Raw genomic sequence first — 21,213 nt, forward strand, 5'->3', positions numbered from 1 at the left:
GACATCTAAAAAAAATGGGTTGCCAGAGAGCAGGACTGGAGGATGAGTCTGCAAAGGGAGATTGGACAGCAGAGCTCATGAAAAGGGAACATGAGTGGGAAAGGAAGGTAGAAGAGCTTAGCATGAAAATGGAGGAGAGGATAGCTGAAGAGAGCAGGAAATGGGAGATGTAAGTCATAGCAGCAGAAGCTAAGATACAGAGATTAGAAGAGGAACTGAAAAATCTGAAACAGCCTGAAGAACTAAAAAGCAATGTGGACATGGCATGAGAAACTGCTACCTCAGCCACAAATAAGGGGACTGTAAGGAACAAAGAAGTGAAGAGGCCCTATCAGACCAGCGTGGAGCCCGAGAAGAAGAGAGGATCACATCAGGAACAATCGAGGGGAGTGTAGAAAATAAAAGAGCTAAACTATACGTAGAAGCCCCAACAGACCACAGCAGTGCACAGGGAAAGCTGAGAAGGGAAAACGACAGACCACTGGGTCCAGGGACAACAGACAATGAAGAGATTGAAGAAATGAAAGCTGCAATGGAGGCAGCTAAATCAATTCAGGGGACACATAGGGATATGCAGTGGGAGTATGAAAGAGAGAGATCAGTCTTTGTTTATGGGCTCCAGGAAGTTGGAGGCAGAAACTAAAAGAGAGGATACAAAGATGGAAGGAGGAAAGGGAGGCGAAGATGGAGATAGACAGGAGAACCCAGACTCAGGAGGAAGCTCAAAAACAATCTCCCTCACAGTCACCTACAGAAGCACCCCAACAAGGACAACCCCAGTGCAACCAAACATTCTAACCCAAAACACACATGCCATATCAGATGCCCCCACCCACCTCATTACAAACTCCACCTTTATAGCAACCACCCATAGTTCCTCACCAGGTCTCCCTCTTTCCGAACACCAACGTACCCCCCGGACCACAGTTTTAGAAAAGAAGTTGAAGGTTTGATATACAACTGCTGATGGAATAACAAGTAAATGTGAGGAGTGGCATCAAGGAGACATCCCCAGACATAATAGTACTCACAGAAACAAAACTCATCAGGATGATAACAGATGCAATCTTTCCACCCAGCTATCAAATTCTCAGGAAAAATAGAGGGAGTAGAGGGGGCGGAGGAGTTGCACTGCTCACAAAAAACCGGTGGGGATTTGAGGAAATGGAAGGAATGGATGGAATAGGCGAAAAGGATTACCAAGCGCTGTATGGTAGTTAATATAGGGTGGCAGAGTTCCCTGGCCAGTCCACTCAGCTAATATCAAATTGTTGGGAAGTCGACAAGGGCTTGCAACTTGATCTGATGCCAGAAATTTAGGATCCAAGTCTTTGCTGACATTGTAGGTGACAATAAGCACTTTAGGTGCCATTGGCGGGACAGCTTGAAGTTTAATGTTGGCATATTCGTGAGTGAGAAGTTTGTCTATGAATGCTTGGTCATTAGAGACAGAAATATAGTTGTCCTCATCGTAACAAAGCTTAATCTTCTTCTCTGGGTTGTCTAATATAGCTTCGTAAAACCATTTAAACTTGGCCTCTATATCAGTGTTGGCAGGGATATCTAGCCTGACAACTTTGGGAGGGTGTTCGCCCTCTCTATTCCTTGCTGCAAGCTCCCTTTGGGAACCTCTTTCTTTTTTCGAAGTCCGTTTACTAATAGATGTTTCAAATCTGCCTTCACCATCATCTAATTCGTCAACACAACACCATCCACTCCACTCAGCTGTCATTTCAGTTTCACGCTCCTTGAAGTGGGAGGATTCAAGCTGTTTAGCCTGGATCAGCCAAACCCGCCTTTATTCCATACGATGGTGATGGCGATGAGTTAAGGATACAAGTGAATGGGAGGGTTGAGGAAGGGACATTCGCCTCACTTGACACAGATAATATGGGTGAAAGTGGCACGTGGGTCGTCATATAGTGCCACTCTCAAGGTCACTCACTAGGCCAGATTTCTCTGGAGAAAATTGCCAAACATTGCAGTACTCATGTAACTCGTTTACTCCATAACCTGTTGTAGCACTTAACACATTTTTCACACTTGTATTGGAGTGACGAATTTTCACTCGGTGCACCAATAAGTCAGTATAAGCTAACTATTATTTATAGATGAACCTCCGGTGTAATGGGGAACCCATCACTTCAGTTTCCTCAGTAAAATATCTATGAATCCCCTTTGACCCATGCATGTCAGAATTGATAGGGAAGAGTGTAGTAAAGAAAGTGAATACCAGACTAACATTCCTCTACAGACAAGCACAGTGTCTACCTACTGAGGTTCATAGGCACCCATGTCTACCCCTTTTACAATGTCATATGGACTACGTTTGCTCTTCATGGAACTCTGCCTTGACAAAACAACTGAAAGATAGACTGCAAATCACCCAGAACAAAATGGTAAGATTCATCCTGGACCTGAGTCCAAGAGAACATATAGGCCAGGATGAATTACAGCAATAGGATATGCTGAATGTTGAAGACAGAGTAAAACAACTGATGTTAAATCATGTTTCTAAAATTGCTCACAAACAATGTCCAGAATATCTTCCTGCCAATTTTGTCAAGGCTGAGAACCGGAGCAATCATGGTACTGTCATTCGCTGCCTGACCACGGTAGAGTGCGGTTGTGCTCTGCACCCCTCTGCTGTTTGTAGGCGAGCTCCCTTGTCAGTTACCTGGCTGCACCGGTGTGAAGTGGTGCTGTCACGCCTCTGTTAACAACATAGGTGCACTGTGATTGTCAAGATGGCCGTTAGTCTGAGACGCCGGATAAATACTGTAGGCATTGAGCTACTTAAAGGAACGATAACGCCTAGTTCTGCGCAAGTCTTATTGCCGAAGATCATCCGGGAGACATATGGCATACAAGATAGTGACTTGTATGGTGTAGCATTAAACGGAGGCCAAAGAATTTTCGTCAAACTGCTATCAGCTACGGTTTATGAGTCGTTAGTCACCAGGTTTCAGGACGTAAGTCTTAGCGTCACACCAGCTGTCAGTGTAAGAATGATAGATGTTTCACGGCATTATACGTGGATCAAGTTACGCAACGTTCCCTTTGAGGCGGACGAGGCGGATATAAGTAAAGTTTTTGAGACGTATGGGACAGTGCATTATGCTCAACATGGTACGTGGGCGGCAGGTGCCTATGCTGGTTTTCCAGAGGGTTCTTTCAACCTCAAAATGACTTTGAGGCACCCAATACCGTCCAATGTGTATCTACAAGATTTCAGGACGCAGGTAATGGTAATGTACCCAGGACAACGACGTACATGCCACCTATGTGGTGAGTATGATCACATAGCGGCGAATTGTGACAAGCAAAGACGTGTGCCTGGACCTGTGGTGGACATCGCAGCCCCTGCTTCAAAGGTGGCAGGTGAGAAACAAACATCGGATGGAGGGCGTGGTATTTGTGGAGCGAGATAGTGGATCGGGCACACAGGACTGGCGGTGAGTTGGAGTCCCTCCACCAGCTGCCTGATCAGGTATCGTCTCCTGTGGATAAGGAGGAGCAGCAATTACAGGAGAAGGTTCTTGAGATTGAGGAGGAATTGGTGGAGGTGTTGAAGACTTTGTCACCGCCAGAGAGGGACGTTACATCTGAGCGTGGTATCATCGGAGAGTCGTCGCTTCCAGAAAGTCGGAGACATGATAATTTGGGACGTGATGGTGGTTTGGAGTCGTCCGTTGAATCATTAAACCATTCTCAGGTAGAGGTGGAGGCTCATCGAGAGGCAACATTTGACCAAGACATGTGTAACATGATGGTCACGAGAAAGAGGGTGGCTACATCAGATTCTGATGACGTCCTTACGCCTGCACAAAGGCCTGGGAAACAGACTGAGGTGAAGTGTGAAGGTAGTAGTGTAGGTGGTGGTAGCCATGACAGGAGGCACCAGAAGAAGGGGGGAGGGAAAGAGAGCACTCTGAAGGTGTCAAACTTAAATTCAAGCTCTGGAGTTGTAAAGAGTGATGAGAGGAGGCAGGGGTGGAAACTTTAATAGGCCTTAGGTGTATGTCTGTAAATGTTAATGGGTTATGTAGCAGTATGAAGAGAGATTGGTTTCGTAATTTCCTGAATAAATCTAGAGTGGATGTTGTGTTCCTGCAGGAGCACAATTTTAAAGAGGGTAGGGTGTTGGAGGTGGCAGGATTTCGAGTAGTTACCCTGCCATCTCCCCGTCTAAAAGGTGGTGTGGGAATTTTAATAAGGGAGACGAGCCCGTTTGTTTTGCAGAGAAGCGAGGGAGGAGGGGGAGGGAGGGTGTTGCGTGTGGATGGGTGGTGGATGGGTAAGCGTGTATCTTTTGTGAGTGTGTATGTGCCGGCAGAAAATAACATAAAGGTAAATAATGATTTTGTGTGTGAGGATCTTGTGTTTTTCTTAAGTGCACTGCCAGAGGTGGCGATAGTTGGTGGGGACTGGAATAGTGTAATCAGGGTGGCTGATGTGGACCCAAAAGGGGCTGGATAAAGGTCTGTGGCTCTTAGGGATTTATTAAGGGATGTTAGGTTATGTGATGCCTTTGGGGGGGGCGGTGTGGGAGACTGAATATACGTTTGTTAGGAGTGGATATGCTGCGAGACTAGATAGAGTGTACCTTTCTCAGGGAGTGGATGTGAAATCTTTCAGTACTGTTGAGGCTACAATGTCAGATCATAGGGCTGTGGTGGTGGAGGTTGGGTGGGGGACGCTCGCGGACATATATAGAAGGTCAAGGGGCAGCCCACCCTTGGGGAGTACCGAGCCACATCACTGATGTGTGCAGACTATAAGGTGTTTGCAAAAATTTTAGGTAATAGGTTCAAATGTGTTGTGGGAAGGGTGGTGTCAAAATCTCAGTTTGGGTTGTCGGGAAGGTCGATGATTGAAGGACATGGGATACTGAGAAGTTTTGTGGAAGCTAAGGGTGGGGGTGGAGGGGCGGCTTTGTTGGCTCTAGATTGGCTGGGAGCATATGATAGAGTGGAAAGGGGAGCTTTGCAGGTTATACTTAGGAGACAGGGTTTTGGGGAGGAAATAGTCGAGTGGGTAAATACGTTATACAAGGGGGCGAAAATGAGGATACAGATTAATGGGTGTATGGGGAGGGATATTGCAATGGGTAGAGGCCTTAGACAGGGATGCCCCATGTCCCAAATATTGTTTGCGTGTTTCCAGGACCCCTTTTATAGAATGGTTGACCGCAACTTATGTACGCCATGTGGGGGAAGTGTGGGGGGTGGAAGGGCCTGGCCGGGTTTAATTGGATATGTTGACGACACCACTGTTCTCATTCGTGAAGGGATGTCAATGGGAGTGTTGGACGAGGTTGTGCAATTATTTGGAAGTGCCACGGGTATGCAGGTAAATAGTGCGAAGTCAAGGTGCATGGGGTTGGGTTCTTGGGTGGGGGGTGTGGGGGGGAGATGTAATGTTGTTAAAGAATGGGCGATGTCTTTAAAAATTTGTGGTATTATTTATAGGGATGACATGGTTGCAGCGCGGGAGGAAAACTCGGATAGGTTATTGGAAAGGATCGTGGGGCGTCTAGGTGTTTTGAGACCCCAGCACCTAACTCTGATACAGCGAGTGATAGTCGTAAACATTTTATTGTATAGTAAGGCTTGGCATGTTGCAGCTGTGTTCCCAATTACAGGGACAGCGATTGCGGGGATTCTAAGATGGGTGTACAAATTTTTGTGGGGTTCATGTTGTGATTGGTTACGGAGGGAAGTTGTAATGTTACCTGTAAGTCAGGGTGGGTTGGGGTTGATGGATTTGAGACGGAGGGCTAAATGTGTGTTTATTAAATGGGAAGTGTTGCGTGAGGGTGTGAACGCGGGGCAGTTGGGAATGATACACGACAGGCTGGGTATGTGGTATCGAGGAATGGAGTTGAGGGAATGCGAAATCGTTTTGAGGGCTGTGATGTTGGTTAGGGAACTGAGAAAGGTTCGTATAAGTGTTTTGTGTAGGTTACTTGTAGGTAGGTGCGTTATCCCAGTTGAGGGTTTGTTCCCCATGTATGCGTGGAAGAGTATTTGGTTTAGATTTAGTAAAATGAAGTTAAACCCTCGGGCGCGTGAGGTGATGTTTCGTTTTCTGCATGGGATCCTTCCGTCTGGTGAGATACTACGAAACAGACAGGTTGTAGAGGGTGGGGGGTGTGGTATCTGTGGAGGGGATGAGACAGCGTTCCATGTAGTTTACTTTTGTGAAGGGCTAGAGGAGGTTAGGTGCTGGTTAAGTAGGTTGGTACAGAGGGTGGGGGGCCGTGGGGTGTCGGTTTTGCGTGCTCTAAGTCTAGATATGGGTGGGTTAGACGAGGGTGTCATAAGAGCTTTAGATTATATCATGGTAGATTATATATATATGTCGTGGGTGATGAGGGGGAGAGGGGATAGTGAGGAGAGAAGGAAGGTTCTTGCGGTAACGTTCTATCGTACGATGTGTCAAAACAGAGATTTGTATGGGAGGAGGTGGGATCAGGTTTTCTCAGAGGGGTATAGAATGCTAACGTTAGGGATTCTCGTAAATCTGTGATTGATAATGAGTGAGTGAAGGGGTTTTCATAGGTTGGAGGGAGTCAGGGGGTCACAACGGGCTCGCCTCCTTGGGGAGGGGGGGGGTCGTGAGAGTGTTGTGAATGTGGGTTTGGAATGGTTTCCTGGTTTTCATTGAGACTTTATGGCATCCAAGTGTGGATGTAGAGCTCAAGGTCTCGTTATGTTAGATATAACACTTTTCAGAATGTAGGTATAATATAGTAGATTTTTTTATGTATAATTTTGATGTGTATCAGTCTTGTATGACACGATTCTTGAGTAATAAGTTAGTTGCGACATGAAGTGTTTTAGTTTGTATTTATGTTACGTGCTGGGTTTTTGCACGATGAGATATACTTATATACTGTTTTGCTTTGTGCATACAGTGCATCTGATTAATGTGATTTTGTGAGAGTTTTTGTGTGTACGTGTGTGTGTGTGTGTTAGTTAGTTACCATTTTGTCCTAGGCACATGTCGATTAGACACTAGGCCTGTATGTGTGTGTGTGTGTGTGTGTGTGTGTGTGTGTGTGTGTGTGTGTGTGTGTGTGTGTGCGCGCGTGTGCGTGTGTGTGCGTGTGTGTGCGTGTGTGTGCGTGTGTGTGCGTGCGTGTGCGTGTGCGTGTGAGTGTGTGTGTGCGTGTGTGTGTGTGTGTGTGTGTGTGTGTGTGTGTGTGTGTGTGTGTGTGTGTGTGTGTGTGTGTGTGTGTGTGTGTGTGCCATGTGCCATATTACCTTCAGCCCGGGCTTGCCACACAGATAGAGGTATGACAGATGATGCAACTAGACAACCACAAAACCAAGCAAACAGTGCACCCAACAATGAAAGTAAAGGCACATGTCAGGTGTGTGGAGGGTATCGGGCACTCAACAGTAACGGCCTTAATCGTGTACACAAAGGGTGTGTGGATCACATATGGCCGCAGTAGAGAGCAGCCTCCAGCCTCCAGAGGCAGAGAATAATTCGAATGGCAACCTCCTCACTTGCAAAGACATGATGACATTCTAATCCACTGTTAGCAGTACCCTATCTCACATTCCTAAAAATGCTCGTCCATATGCTCCAGGGAAATTCACAGACCTTAAGCAGGTGAATGGAGGTTCCACCAACTTAGAAGCCCAAGGCACCATTAAAGCATGGTGCAACCTACTCTTGTTCAGCAATATCTGTCTTGCAGTTCCTGAAAGACAAGACAAACTGCTAACCACATCTGTCAACAAGGCAGTGTGCAACTACCCATGAACAGATAATTGTGTCCCTCAGCCCCATCATCGCAGGAATCAGAGGTAGACCCAAGAAAAATTCCACTGAAAACGAGAAAATTTGCTCACAGGTGAGCAAAAAAGTCGAAGGTAACACAGAGGGAGCAATCAGAATAATTACAAGTGATGACACTGTTGCTATCAAAGATGAGGCCACAGCCCAAGCACAAAGAGACAGCGCACCCAACAAGGGACACTATAGTCGTCAACAACAACCCTGAGGAAGACCTCATCACTGGACAACTAATTTTTGCCAGAATCAGAAGTCTACAAGGCATTAGTGTCATTTCTAGCAGGATCTGCATAAGATTACACTGGAATTCAACCATAACACCTCAAAGAGATTGTAAATCCAGTAATTGGCACATCTGCATCAATTCTTCTTTCTGAGTTAACAACCTTCGTCAACAACTGCCTGGCTGGGCGGAATCAGACTCATTGCTGTTGGTAACACTCTTTGTCATCTCGTTGCCAAAGCAGCAGTAAGAAACATTTGCCTAGAAGCTGCCAGTTTACCCCAGCCACACCAACTGTGTTTAGGGTCTCTCGAGGCAGTGATGACACAGCCCATGTGGGAAGGGACTGACCAGAAGACAAGGCCTTAGTCAAAGTAGCCTTTGGATATGAGTTTAATATGGTAAAAAGACATGTGGTCTTGCCAGCCGTTAGGGATCGGTTCCCCAGTCTTTTTCCCTTCATTTCAGCTGGTGACAGCAAACCTGAAGAGTCCCTGCCACCTTTGATATGAAGAGCTTCAAAAGTATATCAAAGTTTTGAAGACACAGGCAGAAGCTTTGGGTTCATCCTCAATCCCTCCAAGTGTGAAATCATCAAAACAAACTAGGAATTAATCATTACTATGCGAACAATCCTCCCTGTAGTCATTGCTACCACTCCATCCAAGAGCACTCTCTTGGGAGCACCACTGGGTAACTAGGCCATCAACACAGTTCTCAAGGACAAAGTGAATGACCTGAAGAGAATGGAGGAAAGAATACGAGATCTCGATGCCCTTGATGCCCCGTATCTCCTCACAAGGTGTCTTACTCTGCCAAGACTCACTTCCTGAGGTGCACACCCACTTTTGATAACCCAACACTCAACAAATATGACTCACTCCTGAAATCAGTCTTTAAGAAGGCACTGAATCTGTCACTGGAAGATCAGTAATGGGATCAGGTAACCCTCCTAGTGCCACTGGGAGGTGTAGGGGTGCGCAAAGCAATGCAGGCAGCTCTACCTGCATTTTTGCCTTCATGTTTGACTTCCAGTGGATTAGTCAAGGATACTGTCCCCGAATGATTGAGTGATGAGGTAGGAGTTCAAGATCCCAGGTTCATTGAAGCAGCCATTGGGTGGGACACCCTTGCCAACTCTTCCAGTAGACCAGCTCCTCCCAGAGAGCACAAACAGTCCCACTGGGACAAACCAATCTTGGTAGAAATTGCCAACACAATGCTCACCAAAGCTTCAGGAAAAGACAAAGCTCGTCTCCTAGCAGTAAAGGCACCATATTTGGGAGATTTTCCTATAGTTGTTCCCAATTCCTCTCTGGGCACTCGGCTCGAACCACAGGCCATTTGGATTGGTGTTGCTCTTGCCTAGCCGCCCCCATACTCACCGAACATAGGTGTATTTGCGGAAAGGCGACAGCTGAACAGTTCCGACTTCATGGTCTCGTGTGTCACACACCAGAAGGGAAGTATGGTAGACAGGAGGAGGTCAACGACATCATAAAGAGAAGCCTTACCACAACCCGTTACCCAGCTCAACAGAAACTCCAAGTACAGTGGTCTGACAGAAGTCAAAGGCGCCTACAAGTCAAGTGCTTCCAAGCATTCCCAGTAGTTGTGGTGTTTGGTGGAACTTATATGTGCAGTAAAAGTCCTCTGTACACTCTCTGGATCTAAAATTTCACCTTCTATGAATGAAGATGCTAATGTACAGCAGTATTCCAGCCTAGAGAAAACAAGCGATTTGAAAAGGATCATCATTGGCTTGGCATCTCTCGTTTTGAATGTTTTCATTATCCATCCTATTATTTTCTTTGCAGTTGTGATCATGGCACTGATGTGATCTTTGAAAGTGAGATCCTCAGACATTACCACTACCAGGACCCTCACATTATTTTTTCGCTGTATTGTATGATCAGAGTTTGTAGTATACTCAGTTCTAATTATCTCCTCCAGTTTCCCATGTTAGATCTATCTACAAATTTATTGCTATAGCACAACTGTTTTAGCTGTTTCCAGAGCTTCGTGGTGTTATTGTTCTACTCTTCGATTTTTGAGCTATAGTGCCATGCCTTTTATAAGCATCTGCATTCTGTTCCTTATCATTTGGAATTCATTTAGTGCTGCAATATCCTGTCTGATTGCTTTAAATGTTTTTTAGCAACTGGTCTCTGAATTTCATATTATCTAATATCTCAGTAGTCATCCAGGGTTCAGTTCTTCGTTTAATCCTAACCTCTTTAACTGCTGCGATATTATTAAGAATGGCAGTGAACATTGTTTTGAATTTTTCCCAGGCATCATTTACTTCCATGTAACTTGTTATCGCTGTCCAATCATAACTGTGTAGCATATTTACCAGTATTTATTTACTGTAGTTTTAGTTGACCTCATTTTTAGTCCTGTGTAGGCCTATCTGTTCTGTATTGATTTTCGTGGTGCGGTAAATGATGAAATGATCACTAAGGCCTGTGATAATGACGCCTGACTGACTAATGTTATCAGAGTGGTTACAAAGTATATGGTAGAGTATGGTGTCTGAGAAGTGTGTAATCCGGGTTGGTTTATTAATTAGTTAAGTATAACTGTTTAAACCTAATATTTTCTTACACTAATTACATAGTCCATTATCTTGCTGTTGAAAACAGATATTGAAGTCTCCCAGTATTACTGTCTCACAATTGTTATCAATTACTGACAAAACTCTTGAAAAGTTTGCTAAGAACTGGTCAGGTCACTTGTTCTATCTAGGCTGGAACACCGCTGCACACCAACAGCACCCTTCAAGGCAGGTGAAATTGCCGACCCAGAAAATGTACAGAGAACTCTCACGGCGCGCATAACGGAGATAAAACACCTCAATTATTGGGAGCGCTTGAGGTTCCTAAACCTGTATTCCCTGGAACGCAGGAGGGAGAGATACATGATTATATACACCTGGAAAATCCTAGAGGGACTAGTACCGAACTTGCACACGAGAATCACTCACTACGAAAGCAAAAGACTTGGCAGACGATACACCATCCCCCCAATGAAAAGCAGGGGTGTCACTAGCACGTTAAGAGACCATACAATAAGTGTCAGGGGCCCGAGACTGTTCAACTGCCTCCCAGCACACATAAGGGGGATTACCAACAGACCCCTGGCAGTCTTCAAGCTGGCACTGGACAAGCACCTAAAGTCAATTCCGGATCAGCCGGGCTGTGGCTCGTACGTTGGTTTGCGTGCAGCCAGCAGCAACAGCCTGGTTGATCAGGCTCTGATCCACCAGGAGGCCTGGTCACAGACCGGGCCGCGGGGGCGTTGACCCCCGGAACTCTCTCCAGGTAAACTCCAGGTAATGGGTGGGAGAGCGGTAACTAGCTCCCACCAAGATGAGCCCGGTCTTGAGAAGCAGCACCTCAAACCATAGAACATCCAGTCCATTGTCACTCAGATCAGGTCCCGTGTTGTAGACTAAGCAATTTCCCATGTAGGCACACACTCCACCACCCTTTCCACTGCCATCCAAGCATTTCACATTGCAACCCTGTGTGTGTGTGTGTGTGTGTGTGTGTGTGTGTGTGCGTGCGTGTGTGTGTGTGTGTGTGTGTGTGTGTGTATCCCTTTCTATTGTATTGAGCCTTTGTCATGGGTCAGACGTTATGTAATACTTTATATATGTATGATTCGGTTCTTTTTAAAGTTTATAGTTATGGTCTGTACCCTGATACCGGTTTGGTGTCAATGCTAAGTTCTTGATGTTAAGTTTTAGTCTGTATGGTATACAGACATATCTAGACAGTTTAGTGACGTAGTCCATTTGTGTCTGAGATTTTGTATATGGGTTTATTGTAACAGTATAGAGCTTCAGTTTTTGTGTTCTAAGTTGTATTCCTTTTCTGTTTATTCGTATGTTGGTATATGTAAAGGTGTATTGTTAGGGATACGTATGTAGATGTTCTAGTAAGATTATGATGTTAGGTTTTGGTTTTTTGATTAATGCGAAGGATGAGATTTAACTGATATAACTTCTTTGTATATTTTATGTTCTAGTGTATTGAGCCTTTGTCAGATGTCATGTAATATGTACAATTTATATATCTGTAAGGTTTTGCATTAATGAAGGTGTATATATGTCAATTCATGACCCTGTGACAGTTTTTTTTTTTAGCTATGTTCTTGCCGTAAGTTCTTGTTGTATGTTTGGCAGCAATATCTTGCGAGCATATAGGTGCAATCTGTTTGTCAGTTAATTTGATTGAGATCCATACTGTTTCTTTATTTTTATGTTAAACTGTATTGGTTTTAAATAAAATATAAAAAAAAAATCATGGTACTTGGGGGAGAGAGCACAACTTTGTAGTAACCACAGTCGGTGGCCAGGCTTCAAATACTTTTTCTTGTATAACAATAAAGCAATGGAACAGATTGCCTGCACATGTCAAAGCCAGTCATAGCATGAACAAGTTCAAGAAGTGTCAAACGGTACCTAGTGAATGTTTATCTGGAGTTTATCTGGAGAGAGTTCCGGGGGTCAACGCCCCCGCGGCCCGGTCTGTGACCAGGCCTCCTTAGGTCAGTGTCCCAGGATGCGACCCACACCAGTCGACTAACACCCAGGTACCCATTTTACTGATGGGGAACATAGACAACAGGTGGAAAGAAACACGTCCAATGTTTCTACTCTGGCTGGGAATCGAACCCAGGCCCTCACCGTGTGAAGCGAGAGCGTTAACCACCAGGCCACCAGAGCGACAGAAATAACTCATTTTACCTTTTTCATAGCATATCTCCTTTATAGTATATTAATAAGGTATTAAAAGGACCCCAGTGGAAATAAGTCACTTTGACTGACTTTTTTTTGGGTTATCCCAGGTTCTCTATACATATGCTTCTATGTATGATAATCTATATAACTGTATTTGTGTATACCTGAATAAACTTACACTGGCCTGTCGCACTGAAACAGCAGTAACTGGCAGCCAAAGGAGTTACCAGGTCCTTGTTTGCAAGATCGACACCATGCCCAGCCCTTCTAGGGTAGGGTAGGTGCCTGAGCCCGAGCCTTTAGCTCATAAGACTGTCATTCCCATTAGCCCCCTTGTGGCGGGGATGACAGACCAGAGAGGCCTAGCTTGTGGCTAGGCCTGGGGACAGTTTGTCCCAAAGATGAGGAGGTACTTGTGCCTCCTCCCATGGGAGACTTAGGTCTCAGACACTCCCTAAAGAGGGAGCCAAGGCCGGGCCACCACTTGGACAAGGCCCGGGCCGGGAGAATACCGGCTAATCTTTAACTAACTAACTAACTTGTTTGCACACCGTCTATGATAGCTTTCACAATTAAATGAGCCCTCGACATGAGAATTTAAAAGATATCAATAAAAATAATTAAGGTATTCAATCTGAACAGGAAAATGTATTAGGAAAACACAGCAACAACACTAGGACAAGCAACTTAATTGTGTAACTGTAATAGGTCAGTTACACTGAGGGAAAAATGCATTACACTAAGTTAATAAATATAAGGAATCACTACACTGAAATGCACTCTGAGACTTAGAAGTCTTAATACAGACTTACAAATGTCTTGCCCTCGAAGAAAATGCCAATTAAATGTCTAAAAGCGAAACACTGTTGACTGAAGGTCAAAATATATATATATATATATAATCGTAGTGTAGAAGTGGCCCGGTGGTCTGGTGGCTAAAGCTCCCGCTTCACACACGGAGGGCCCGGGTTCGATTCCCGGCGGGTGGAAATTCCGACACGTTTCCTTACACCTATTGTCCTGTTCACCTAGCAGCAAATAGGTACCTGGGTGTTAGTCGACTGGTGTGGGTCGCATCCTGGGGGACAAGATTAAGGACCCCAATGGAAATAAGTTAGACAGTCCTCGATGACGCACTGACTTTCTTGGGTTATCCTGGGTGGCTAACCCTCCGGGGTTAAAAATCCGAACGAAATCTTATCTTATCTTATCTTATCTTAGGAGGCTGGAGGTACTCTAGGGTGGCGCTGGTGACCGTCGCGGCAGTAGCACCAACTACGTAACACAGAAAGCGGCAACTTATTTGGAATGAATATGCACTCTCCTGACGACTCACAGAACCTCCGGCCTCATCGGCGGTGCTCAAAATAGCTTCTTTCTTCACCTGGTCTGTGAGCGATGGTAGACATGTACAAGCATGGAGAGATATGTGGGTGATAGTGGTAGCCACACAGTTACTCCATGCTACCTGACACTACTCTCTAAGCCACACTTAGCCACTAGGTAAAATTTTATTTTTACCAGCATTTTACTGGTAATACACAGCTCTGGAAGGCATATTTCATACTGGCTTCCTCGGCAGAGCTGGCTAGGACTGGCTGGGCTGGCTTTGCTTTCTCGATGCAGCAAAGCATCGACAAAGCAAAGCACTGGTACGGCAGGAACACTGCAGAATGTGCACATAGACGTGCTGGGGATCAGGACAGCTGTAACTGTAGGCTGGCTTGGCTTGGCCTGGTTGTCTTGGAGTGTTGCTTTCAAGCCTTCTTGAATATGCTTGCAAAACCTGTGTCAACAACTCTGAGATTTGCTTGTAGCAAGCAAATAGACACACAGAAGATTGGCAGGCTGGCGTGGCTTATCGTCCCTCAGGCCAGCATGATGGCTTCTCTGTTAGTAAACAGTGTCTTTAGGATTGTATATTTAACAGCTGTGGCACCTCAAGCACTTAATGGACTGGCAAAACCCGACTCTACAACGTAGGTAGATAGAGGCGAATGGCTGAGTTTCAAATCGGGGAGAGGGAGACGAGAGATAATGGGGGCCAACCTACGAGAGCCACTTGAAAACAACACTATTTCGAGTCTCACTAGTTATATCACTAGTCACAATTCACACATAAGAGTTCTTGCAACATTGTAGCCTTAATCCAACGATGAGTTTTTATGATGAATTATCAGTCGGGTGAAATAAGTAGTCCTGAAACAAACAAACACATACTCTCCCTTCAACCATCATAAGTTAGACACATGTGCAACTCTTGGGTATCTTTACTGAGGAAACGTTTCGCCACACAGTGGCTTCATCAGTCCATACGAAGGAGAATCTTGAAGAACAGGAGGAGAATGAGGTAATCAGTCCCTCAACCTTGAGTCGATGTTGTCAGTCCATCAATCTTGATGGACTGATGGACTGACCACATCGACTCAAGGTTGAGGGACTGATTACCTCATTCTCCTCCTGTTCGTCAAGATTCTTTAAGATTCAACCAAATCTTTCAGTGGGCTGCAGAAAACAATATGAAGTTCAACGATGAGAATTTCAATTACTCAGATATGGTAAACACGAGGAAATTAAATCTTCATCAGAATTAGTTAAGTTAAGTTTAATATGTTTATTATGCACCCCATACCCATCCTGCGGGCGGTAGTCAAAAGATTACAGAGGTACATAATGGGTCCAGGGACTGGGCCTCAAAGTTTTGATAGCTGAGCAAGTTACAGAGGTAATGAATTCACAATTTACAAAGGTAATGAACTCACAATTTACAAAGGTAATGAACTCCAGGTAGGTCTAGTCACAATCATGACAAGTTACAAAGGTATTTACAGATTACAGAGGTACACAATGGGTCCAGGGACCGGGCTCCAAAGTTTTGATGGCTGAACTAGGTACAAGGTAATGAACTCACAAGTTACAAAGGTAATGAACTCACAAGTTACAAAGGTAATGAATACTGTAAGAATGGTTACTTACGTTTATACATGGCTGCAATCATGAACAAATTTTAGAGTAATGAGCAATTCACACTTCCACACCCGGTCACAACTGTAGTGAGTTATTGGTGCAAATGTTGATTGCTGAGTCTCTCTCTCTCACGCACACACACATACAAATTCATACACACACACACATAAACACACACACACACACACACACACACACACACACACACACACACATACACACACACACACACACACACACACACATACACAAACTCATACACACACACGCACACACACTCATACACACACACACTCATACACACACACACTCATACTCACACACACACACACACACACACACACACACACACACACACACACACACACACACACACACACACACACACACACACACACACACACTCACACACTCATACACATACACACAAACACACACACACACACACACACACACATGCACATATGTGGTAATGCTTTATTTACAGCTAGCAAAGTCAGGGTATTTCTCCAGAATGGTCTGTAATATACCACTGTGGATAAAATACTTAGCCATTTCTTGAACACTTCTGAGTGAGTTGTTTCTAAATTCATTAATTTTATCGCACTCCAGTACATAATGACGCAATGTGTGACAATAATCCATCTGGCAAAGTTTACATTTCGTTTGGTCTACATCTGGTGGTGGTGATTTAACCTGCCAAAGATACTTGTAACCCAGCCGGAGCCGGACGGTAGTGACATCCAAGAGTCTGCTTATTTTGTTGGATGCACCATAGACATGTGGCTCCTCCTGCATGATAGAATGATGATAGATGGACTCACTGGTGTCAATCTCCCTGAGCCTTAAGTCCATAAAATTCAGCTGAAGTTCTTTTCGTATTATTGTTCTCAAACTACTACCTGACAAGCCAAGAACGCAGGCGGGAGAGATACATGATTATATACACCTGGAAAATCCTAGAGGGACTAGTACCGAACTTGCACACGAAAATCACTCACTACGAAAGCAAAAGACTTGGCAGACGATGCAACATCCCCCCAATGAAAAGCAGGGGTGTCACTAGCACGTTAAGAGACCATACAATAAGTGTCAGGGGCCCGAGACTGTTCAACTGCCTCCCAGCATACATAAGGGGGATTACCAACAGACCCCTGGCAGTCTTCAAGCTGGCACTGGACAAGCACCTAAAGTCGGTTCCTGACCAGCCGGGTTGTGGCTCGTACGTTGGTTTGCGTGCAGCCAGCAGTAACAGCCTGGTTGATCAGGCTCTGATCCACCAGGAGGCCTGGTCACAGACCGGGCCGCGGGGGCGTTGACCCCCGGAACTCTCTCCAGGTAAACTTCAGGTATGGACTGATGAAGCCACTGTGTGGCGAAACGTTTCCTCAATAAAGATACCGAAGAGTTGCACATGTGTCTAATTTATCAACGTGTCGGTTCATGTACAATCCCTTCAACCACTCAGCCCTGAGGTCGAGCTACGGGACACATGCAGAAAGCCCATGGTTATGTAGAAAATATCTGCTCTTTAGTCCCCCTCCCACACACACACAAATGCAAAAAATTGGGGGTTATTATGAAAATGCAACAACAGATTTGCAAACATTCATTGTTGAATGTTTACTACGAAAATCTTTTCAATCCGTTCATTATTAATAGTGATGTTACAGTAAACCATACCATGTGTGGGGTTAGAACCCACAATCAGTCATAAAACTCTGTTCTATGACTCTCTGATTGCGGGTTCTAATCCCACCCATGGTATGGTTTGTTTGCAATTGTCACTACGATTTCGCTAGTAATGTTGACAGCGTTGAAGGAACTTGAGCTAGAGTTCGTCACGGCCGTGCTAGCTAGAGATTCGTCTGTAAAAACTTGCATTTGAGGTCACAGTGGTACCTATGCTAACCTTTCTATGGTGTGTAAATATGCCTAGTTGGATGAATTTTATTGTGGTTAGCTGGCCCAGTGACTAACGCGCTGGTCTGGAGTTTCATGACTGATCACAGGTTCTAACCCCGCCCGTAGTATGGTTTGTTTCCAATCGTGTCATTACAATTTCGTGAATGATGTTACAGTAAATAGGTAAATAACTTACTTTCTAGATATTCGTGAAAACCTGTCAAAGCATATTCCTTAAATTTAAATATTCATTATTTTCTGTTTATGAGAGCGAGGACACTATTTAGGAGTAAAGACATACAAGAGAATTGTTTTCTACAGTCATCCCTAACAAAATACAGTTTCTCTGGTATTAGTGGACCAGAGAGAATGGCTATTTTAATCTTTAGCTATAAACTCCTTTTACACTCGGTTTCCTCCACTACAACTTTCAAAGTGTCAGTTTGCTCTAATATGGCAGTCTATATATTTTTTTAGGTTATTTATCATGATTCAAATATAATTTTTCAAACCATGTCATAGATGGATTAGTGAAAATGTTAACAGTAGAATAAATATACGACATTATGGAGCCCCTGAGCAACAACCATTAAGTCAATGAGCTGTAATAATCTCTACTGTGATAATCTCTTAGCTTCTCCATGGATGCCAAATGAGATTTTGAAATAGGGTGAGACTCTTGCCTAAAATGCGCTAAATCTCGATTGTTAAAAGAAAAGACATTATGCATATATCTCACTCACCAGTTAACAGGTGATTATTCTAGATCAACATCTCTTCCTAAGTTTGGAAATTTCTATGCATACTGCCCTTTTGTAAGCTGTAAAAGTTAGCAAGTGCTGCTGACGCAACAAATTGCAACAAATTTCCAATTTCTGCTGCTGATGTTGAGAATGTACAAAACGTAGAGTTCACTCACTTGGTTGTAAGGAGTTCGATGTTCTCTGACACCACATACAGAGATGGACTTCACTCTTGAGTGTCCGGTTGCACTCTCCCACAGATTAACTACCTACTTTTCCCCAACGTCGGCCAACTCTGTTGTTAGGAATTGTAGATTTCGCTTCACTCCAGGAGTGCCTAATAGGGACGAGTATCCTATACTTTGGGAAACTACTCAAGGTTATCTTGTTCCCCAGCCAAGTGTATTAACGCTGGTTTTCTGGCTTTACAATCGTGTTGCGTCCACTCTCGGTGGTGTTGCGTCCACTCTCGGTGGTGTTGCGTCCACTCTCGGTGGTGTTGCGTCCACCCTTGATGGTGATTGAGATGCAACTGATCTCGCTTGCGTTTCTTAACTGACTTTATTCGAGTTTTGAACTGCCAGTTCTCTAACTAATTCTCCTACATTAAATCTAATTCTCACTATTTTAGGTCTTAAAACTGTATTAATAATTCCTACGGTTATTTAATACTTTGTATACCCACGTAACTCTTCCTAAAAGGATAAATTTTATATACAAATGTTATGTAAGTGAGTATGTTAAGGGCACTTAAAGCTTATACATTATAAACGTTTCATGGAATATTTTCGCAATCCAAATAATTTGCACACTTAGTGTGTGTAGCTGCTTCTTGTTGTGATTATTGAGAAGAAGACGGCTGATATCCATCCACAAAGCCTGTTTTTTGTATGACTTCCTTTGGTGGTTTACCATACCTTTTCAATCAGTATTTAATAATCAAATCAGCTCTCAAACTCTTGATATTCAACTGATTTTAATTTTGCTACACTCCATTGTTGACACCAGTCATAACAGAAGCATTAACTATCAGTGCGTAGAACAACAAGTTTTTGTAACTCATGTCCATTACTTTTCATAAGTGCAAAACTTATCATTAAATACAAATTTTGCATCAACAATGCAAAGTTTAATAAGTTTAATGATAGTAGCAACTGGCAATGGTAAATCATAATTAACGAGTTCTTCAGATAAGAAACTTACTAAATCATCAACAGGAACTTTCATAAACAAGGAAGTAACATCAAAACTAACCTTGACTGACTTAAATTATTTTAACATGGTTAGTTTTGATGTTACCTCCTTGTGTACGAAAGTTTCTGTTGATTTATTAAGTTTCTTATCTGAAGAACTTGTTAATTTTGATTTACCATTGCCAGTTCCTACTATCATTAAACTTATTAAACTTTGCATTGTTGATGCAAAATTTGCATTTAATGATAAGTTTTACGCTCAGAAGTTTGGTATGGCAATGGGAAATCCTCTTTCACCTGTTCTTAGTAACCTATACATGAAATTTTTTGCAACAAGGCTGCTTAACACAATCCTCCCTAATAGAGCTAAATGGTTCAGATATGTTGATGATATTTTGTGTCTTATGCCCAAGAATGTAGATATACACCATTTCCTTGTTAAATTAAATAGCTTAGCCTATTCTATAAACTTTACTGTTGAGTTTGAGGAAAATAACTCATTGCCTTTTCTAGATGTTTTAATTATAAAAGGTAATAATGATTTCAAATTTAAAATTTACAGAAAACCTACAAATAACTGTTCCTATGTCCACTATTATTCTTCACATCAAGATAGAGTTAAACTGTCTGTTTTCTCATCAATGTTTTTTAGAGCTTTACGTATTTGTAGTCCTGAGTTCATAGATGAAGAAATATTCAAAATTTATGAAATAGGTAATGATTTGAAATAGCCAAGAAAGGTAATTGCTAAATCTTTTAAAATTGCTAGAAATACATTGTATAATTCAAAAAGGGACAACCAGCCTTATTCAACTAAAAATATGTTGGTTCTCCCTTACCATGAAAACTTGGTTGATATGCATTCTCTTCTCAAGACTTTTAATATCAAAGTTGTATTTAAAAATCTTGATACAGTAAAAAAAACTTTTGATAAAGAATTCCCCCCAAAATGCTGATGGATGTGTCTATAAGATTCCTTGTAAAATTTGCGATGAAATTTATAACGGTCAAACTGGTAAAAGTCTCGAACTAAGATCAAAAGAACATAAATATAGCATTAGAACTGGACAAGATTCCAATATTCTATTTATTCATGTGAAAGATTTTAACCATCCAATTGATTTTCAAAAAGTTGAGAAAGTTGAATCAAGCAAGTCCATGGTCGACAGGAATATAACTGAATCTTGTTTCATTAAAAGCAGTTTTGACAATAATATGAATATTTCTTTTGGTTTATATAAATTAGATCCATTTATAATTAATAGAATTTGGGAAGAATTTAATAATACATTGGATAAATAATAAATCTTAAAATCTTAATTCTTGGGTAGAATAGTTTGTTTGTGGGTTGTGTGAAGGACCTGTCTAGTTGGGCCAGCGGGCCTGCTGCAGTGTTCTCTTTCATATGAGTCGCACGTCAGGTGTTGCTTTGTTGTGGGTTATGAAGGTGAGGTGTGGCTTAGACCCTTTATATGCCTTCCTTTGATGCATTACTTTTTTTGTTCCTTGATAATGTGAGTAGTCACGAGAGTGCTTGGAATTTCATTATTCTTTCACAGTGGTTATTTTGCATATATATATATATATATATATATATATATATATATATATATATATATATATCTA

Source organism: Cherax quadricarinatus, chromosome 49 (genome assembly GCF_038502225.1).
Source record: "Cherax quadricarinatus isolate ZL_2023a chromosome 49, ASM3850222v1, whole genome shotgun sequence".
In the NCBI taxonomy this organism is placed as follows: Eukaryota; Metazoa; Arthropoda; class Malacostraca; order Decapoda; family Parastacidae; genus Cherax; species Cherax quadricarinatus.